Source organism: Palaemon carinicauda, chromosome 3 (genome assembly GCF_036898095.1).
Source record: "Palaemon carinicauda isolate YSFRI2023 chromosome 3, ASM3689809v2, whole genome shotgun sequence".
NCBI classification, from domain to species: Eukaryota; Metazoa; Arthropoda; class Malacostraca; order Decapoda; family Palaemonidae; genus Palaemon; species Palaemon carinicauda.
In genome coordinates this window covers 46,001,599-46,009,098 of record NC_090727.1, presented here as the reverse complement: position 1 = coordinate 46,009,098, position 7,500 = coordinate 46,001,599, and the positions used below count along the sequence as shown (strand labels likewise).

Here is a 7,500-nt window from a genome sequence, read left to right as displayed (position 1 = left end):
CAGGATATCGCTCTTCCTCCATTCTTTTGACATGTCCAAACCATCTAAGCTGTCCTCTCTCCACAAAATCCAGAATCCCCTCCACTCCCAGTATAATAATAATAATAATAATAATTAAAAGTAATAATCATAATAATAACAATTTAAACAAAGCGTTGAAAGTATTTCCTCTTCCGATGTCGATCGTTAGTCTCACTGATCACTTTTCTATATTTCCCAAAATTAGATTTTCTTTCTTTCTTAAATCATTGATTAAATGAGTCACTTGTGGTATTTAATGGAATTACACTACTATTCTTTTAGGAGAGAAAATTATTGCAATGTTCTTTTTTATTATATACAGTGAAATTTGAATAAGTTTTATGGGTCTATGAAATCATACTTTACTCCTTTATTTTGTTTTTAGTTTGTGCCTTACGCCTTTTGCCAGCAAGGGGTTTTATAGCCACAAAAGGCAATAGTTAGAGAGAGAGAGAGAGAGAGAGAGAGAGAGAGAGAGAGAGAGAGAGAGAGAGAGAGAGAGAGAGAGAGAGAGATATAAAAAAGTTCTTTTTAGCTGGACATTTTTAAGTTGTAAGTAACGGAGTACATCCAAACTTTCTCTGAGTAATTCAAAGCGTTTGCAAGATTTTATAGTTTTTATTTGCTTCTCTATGATGAGTTTAAGATACAGTAAGAGCAGATCTACTTATCTGCCCCTAATCGATCCTTCATAACTCTCTTGTGATTAGTGGTTCAATCTTAACAAGATATTGACCTACTCTTATATGTAGTACTAGACTCACCTTCAGATTTTCTCTTCATTATCTCTCTATATCTCAACAGTTATTCCATAACGGTGTATCTTACCTCAAGAGTGGTCTAGACCAAGGAACATTATTAAATACCTGGTAGTTAGTCAACTCTAGTTGTTTGCAATCAAGGCCAAAAAAGTCATAGGTGTATCAACATCCTTCCAGACAAATTGTCTAACATAATTCATCCAAATAATTCTAAAAGTGATGAATTCATCTTTCATTTGACAACATAAGTTTTACGGGTATGAAACAGAAATTGAAACGAGGCAATATATCATTGGTTGAATTAAGGAGGACAGCTTTGATTGGTGAATTGGAAATGGCTGGTTAGTTTCAATAGGAGGAACATGTGTTTGTGGTTAAGTAGGTAACAGAAAATATAAGAAAGGGAAGTCGGAAGCCCGGCTGCCATTAATTTTCTGAATGATATTCAGAGGGAATTTTTTCTAATATTTTAGAAAAAAAGGTTGTGGCATCGAAAAAAAAAAACAAATGGAACAGAATTCTACTTAAATAAGAAGCTTTGAGCAAAATAAACATTAAATGTTACCCCGAAAAGAGAGAGAGAGAGAGAGAGAGAGAGAGAGGAGAGAGAGAGAGAGAGAGAGAGAGAGAGAGAAGCAAAAAAATATAACTTTACATAAGCTCAAAAGGAAAAGAAAAAAAGTCAAATTGAAGGCAAAATCGTAAGTAAAATATTAGCGTTGAAACAATTAAAATGAAAATTATAATCTACCAAAAAAAATCTCGAAAACTTCAAAAGGAAATGAAATATTTGGACATATAGAATTCGAGTAAAAGTTTCAACTGCATTTTTTCTAGGTGATACAAAAATATTACTGAGTCGATAATAATAATAATAATAATAATAATAATAATAATAATAATAATAATAATAATAATAATAATATTAATAATAATAATAACTGTTACTGTTCTTAAAATATTTTAATTATTCATTACTTCTCTTGTGGTTTTATTATTTCCTTTCCTCGCTGGGCTATTTTTTTCGTGTTGGAGCCCTTAAGTTTACATCATCCTGCTTTTCCATAATAATAATACCCTATCATACCCTGCTTAGAGGGGGTACCCCGAGAGGTACACTCGAAAACCACACTCTCCCACAAATTGCTGAATCAGCGGGTTGTGATAAGGAAAGAGGGAAGGGGTTAAAGTCAAGGTCATTTATATTGCAATTATTATGTCCGCCAAATATTTTCAGAGTTAGCCTCTTCCTAATGTGGCAGCCATTTTTAAAGTCATGAACTATTGAGCAGAATTGGCCCGGACTTGCGCAGGCCCTTGACCATGGCCTAAGGTATAACCAGCAAATAAGGCAACTGATGCAGCGGTTTGTGAAATAGCGAAGAGCAAGCGTTTTAAATCATTTTTGCTTTGCGCGAAGTTAAAATAGGCGAAGTTATTAGCGATTGAAAACCGGATAGTAATAATAATAATAATAATAATAATAATAATAATAATAATAATAATAATAATAATAATAATAACTAGAAGAAAAAGAATAAGAGGAAGAATAGGAAGAATTATGAATAATAGCCACAACAACAGCAATAATAATAATAATAATAATAATAATAATAATAATAATAATAATAATAATAATAATGATAAAAATAAAAAGAAGAAAAAGAATAATAATAATAATAATAATAATAATAATAATAATAATAATAATAATAATAATAATAATAATAATGATAAAAATAAAAAGAAGAAAAAGAATAATAATAATAATAATAATAATAATAATAATAATAATAATATCCCTCTTGCACTCTAGTCTCCTTGACATGCTTTCACAGCTCCGAATTCTAATCATAAGATAGGACAATTGTGTTTGAAAAACTTGAGGAATCGAATTAAATGTCCAAACTTCTCTAGTTTTCTAAAAAGTGTAATTCTATGGAATAAAATAGCTCTTAAATCATAGAAAATTGTTACTATCTATGTATACAAGACATTGAAAACCACAAATTATATAAAAAAAAAGCTTTGTCACAGCTAAAAACTTTACATGATCCCCCATCATAGTTTGAGATCTCCTTATCATTATCAATAATATTTATGATATTATTTCACTATGATTATTTTCCAGATTGTTTTGCTTCTGTTCCTACAAACAATCAACCTGTTTCACCATGTTTGAGAATTAGTAGTGAGAGAGAGAGAGAGAGAGAGAGAGAGAGAGAGAGAGAGAGAGAGAGAGAGAGAGAGAGAGAGAGAAGCTATATAGAATATCTTTTTATATCGCTAACATAACTCTTCAATACAATCTCTCTCTCTCTCTCTCTCTCTCTCTCTCTCTCTCTCTCTCTCTCTCTCTCTCTCTCTCTCTCTCTCTCTCTCTCTCTCTCGTAGAATATATAAGAATTTCATTCACTGTATGCCATACGGGTTTGAAATGACCAGAAAATATTTCCAAAATTAAATTGAAACATTATGTCTATGCAGTTTAAGCCTTGGACAAAAACGTTTGATTGATTTCAAATAACTTGTTAAAATTATTGTTGCATTTTCTGGACTCTGACTTTTTAGTAGACAAAAGGGTTCTTCAAACTGTAATATTTTGTTCAGGATTTTCCTAAATAATCCTCTATTATTATTATTATCATTATTATTATTATTATTATTATTATTATTATTATTATTATTATTATTACTATTATTATTATTACTTCAATTAGGAATAAAAACATTATGGAAGATAATTAGTGACAAGGAACAGAAACACTTTTTTTTTTTTTAAACAGTATATATTTTTCATAAAACGAGTCCTAATAGACTACCTGGTATTTAGCTTCAGAATGGGATATCCCATCAAACCAAGGAATTATTTTATTATTTCAAATCATCAAACTTCTTATATGAAGCGTTTCGTAAATACGGGTGAAGGAATCGTATGATAATCTTATATGAATCAAGTCAGGGTCCTTATGCTCGAAAAAAAAAGGGTTAGGTAATTATTTTAGGGGTAAAAGCGATCTGAAACCGGTTTTGGAATTAATTATATCTTACTTTTGACAATGTGTAAAAAGGCTCATGTTCAATATTTATCAGTATGTATGTTGTATTATTTGTTAAAATGTCAAAGGTTTTCTCAGGGGTGTGAAGTCTCAGTCGATTGGAGAGTCAGGAGTTAGAGTTTAGATTAAAAATGTACCATCTCTGACTGGCTACCAGGCTTTGATCCAGGAGCGACAATGATTCACAATTAACATTGCACCTTTGCTAGTAATTCCGATGTCAGTATTAGAGTGGGTAACAATTTACACTGCTCTCCGGATCACTCAAGGCATCTCAGCTGAAACATTTGGGCCGCCATACAAGACCACAATTTCACATGATCAGGCAATGTATATGAGAAAACTCTTCAACTCACAGGCTCCCTTGAAGATGTGCGAGACCATTTCACTATCAGGTTGTTTTGAACCTCATGTAATCAAAGCTTATCTTCTTTGCTTAGGAGGCTATATGATTGTTTCATGGTATGAACTTGTAATGAATAAAGCTAGAGTTTACGGACCTATGACTACAAGAACAATAATGAACGCTTCTCCTATCAGAAAGGCAATGCAGGTCCATGAAGACAACTTCCTTACCTGATACAATTCCTTATAGTGGAAATTTTACAAAAAGAATCCCTAACTAGAGGACAATGTCAGAGAAGTAGCTCGAGGATTCTCAATGGCTGAAGATGGCAAACACTAAGTTGTTCATCAGCACTTGAATGCTTTGAACCTTCAGTCTCGCATTGAAACATCCATGGAAAAACTTAATGGTGATGGAAATGCAAGATTTGTTGTTCAATGCATGGGGATGGTCCTTATAGGGCAGATGTCCTTGTTTGCATCACGAAGGCTTGATTGGCTTGGTTACCTGCAAGCTTATGAGGAAATTTTCTGAGATGTGTTTTCCCGGAGATAGAGTAAAGTATATGCGACTAATGCTTTTCTACATAGTGTCACACTATGTACTTCCAGAATCTGACTGACATACCTGCAAAGCTCTTACTGAAGAAGACTTCTGTGTTGCCAAATCCGATTTGCCATTCGTGTGGCTTTGAGTTGATCATACAGAAGAGCAAGAAAACAAAGTCCTGAAGGTAGATACATTCATCACAGGCGTAACTAACAATGCAAACGCTAGAAATCGATACTGGAATACAACACCTATAATCTCCATGATGGTAGCAGAACTCTAGGAAACACACTTCTAGCCCCACTCAGGAATAGCAAAAACACCATCAACTGATTCCATTAGATATCAGAAGATAGTCTGAGAATGTTATCAAAATCAAGTCAACTATGATAAGTCACCACAACCTTTCTCTGAAAATATGGGACCACTTTCAAATATCGTCACCGGAAAAATCAGTTCAAACGAGTTCAGAGAGGGCATCATAAATGTTAATGACAAAGGGAAATCATTTTACAAGAACTTCATAACAGATTGCCTTGAAAAGCAGTTGATTGGTTCGTCGGAAAGGGTAGCTTGAAATAATGTGCTTTTTTTTTTCTAAGGCAAACCCCAAACAAAAGACATCACTTGATAATGAATCTCAGAGCTACTTGATGGAAGAACGCAGCCTCAGAGGTCAATTCTTGATAGTGTCAAGATCATCCCGAAGCATTGATGAGCACTACAAGTTTTAATCCAACCCAAGAAGTCTGTTTTCTCAGAATGCCCTCCACATGATGAAAAATACAATTGATCCCAGCAACGATGACAGAATCTTGGAATGATGGAACAGTGAAAATGACTCTGTATCCCAAGACCCAGAAGATTTTTAATGAAGAATCTGTTGATGATTGGCTGAGAAATATAAGTTAATCAGCCGCATTCTGAATTGTTATCAGCATTTGAGCCTTCACATAAGTGCATAGTTTTTGACGGTATGGCAGGCCTGCACTCGATTCCAAACAGCTCTAAGCTCCAACCCATATCGGATTTGAGAAGGATATTCAATGCCAAAATTAAGGAGATGTACCATTATTATGAGAATCATTTGGTTTTTGATCCATACACAGACGAATTGTTAAAACAGGCAAACAAAAGAACACTGGAACTTACTATGCTGTAAGTGCATAAACTAATTTAGCATTAACTGGGAGGAAACAGTTTCTAAGCTATAAAGGAAAAAAAAAATAACTTACTTCATATTTAGCAGAAAATTCATTTAAACCTACAATGATCAGAAGCGGTTATATATACCCTCATACATATCACATAAAGGACGCAGTGGGAGACGGACAAATATTGGTACTTGTGTAGAGTAAGTGGTAGGCCTACACATGAACCACGATGAGGCAGACACAATGATCATCGCCACTGCTGCACACTTCACACATTTGGGAAGACCCTCCGACGTAATGCAAGTATGGAGTCCTGACACAGATGCCTTATTGTAGTAAATATAACACCAGAGAGCTTTGGTAACTAATATCTTCATGTTCCAGCTGGACAAGATCTTTGACATCACAGATCTCCAAAGCTACCCAACTCCTGAAAACTCTGCTTGCATTTTGGGTTGGCATGTGATGATTGGTTGTAACACCACCAGAAAGTTTGCTGGTCGTGGAAGGAAAAGCTGGTGGAAAATTATTCTTACTTTACATTAGCATCATAAGGAAGATATAATTCAAGGGTACCAGGACTTCAGGAAAGACTCAAACCTTTCAAGCTCGACAGAAGCAGTTCTGACCAGATTTGTGACTCTCGGTTAAGCTAAAGGGACACTTCTAGCTGCTCGGTGGTTTCCTTTCACCAAAAAAGTGGCTCAAGGAGATAAGATGGCTACGATGCCAAATGCCTTTAGAGAGATCCTTAGTTAAAACATTCGACTGAGGACATGCTCACAAACCTTCCATCTCCATGCCTGAAGTGAAGAATGTAATGTTTGGCTGGCAGAGGATTGGTCTCAAGTGGCTCCTCATTCCATCAGCAAACACATCTGCTCCTAAGGCTATAATGAAACTTATCAAGTGCAATTGTCACGAAGCATCTTGAACTCAGGCGTGCTCTTGCTTCATAAGTAAAATGACCTGCACAAAAATACGTCATGTAACAGGAAAAATTTCATGTGGCAAGAATGATGCATACGATGTTGCAGGGATCCAATCTAATGACGAGGAGGTTGATGAATATCCATGATAATAATAACCATATTTGAACAAATTTTCACTCATAGTTTCAGTATTATGTTTTTAAGGTACTTTCCAGTACTGATTGATCTTATTTACTAGATGTTTGGACATGTCATAGGAGCAGGTATTAATAGCTGAGAGAATAAGTCTCATTAAATTAAAACCATCAATAATTTAGGAAAAGAAAAAAATCAGAGTAGATACTAAGTTAAACACTACTGTCAGTTTTCTAGATCATTATTATCTTAAATCATATATCTCCAAAAAAATATTTAAAGTTAATGCTAAGACTGTAAGTACCAGCGAAAGAAACTAAATTTTTTAGGTATAACTACCTGTCTATTTTCACTTAACCACAATAAAGTTATTTTAATCACTCTAGTCGAAAATTGTCATCTATGGAACCAGGACTATTAGCGTATGGATTGAACTTTTAACCGCCGTATAATCGTAAAAACTTTAAGACATTTTATGGATTTAAAAAAAATTGTGTTCATACCTTAACAAAGAGGCTCCAAATGGTGACCATGCATGTGGCT

The 7,500-nt window shown here is 34.1% G+C and overlaps 1 long non-coding RNA gene across 2 annotated transcripts in view; it reads right to left on the bottom strand.

Moving 5' to 3' along the window:
* The window catches only part of LOC137637299 (uncharacterized), a 408,033-nt gene that overhangs the window by 358,041 nt on the left and 42,492 nt on the right, over positions 1 to 7,500 (bottom strand). The window lies entirely within an intron of this gene.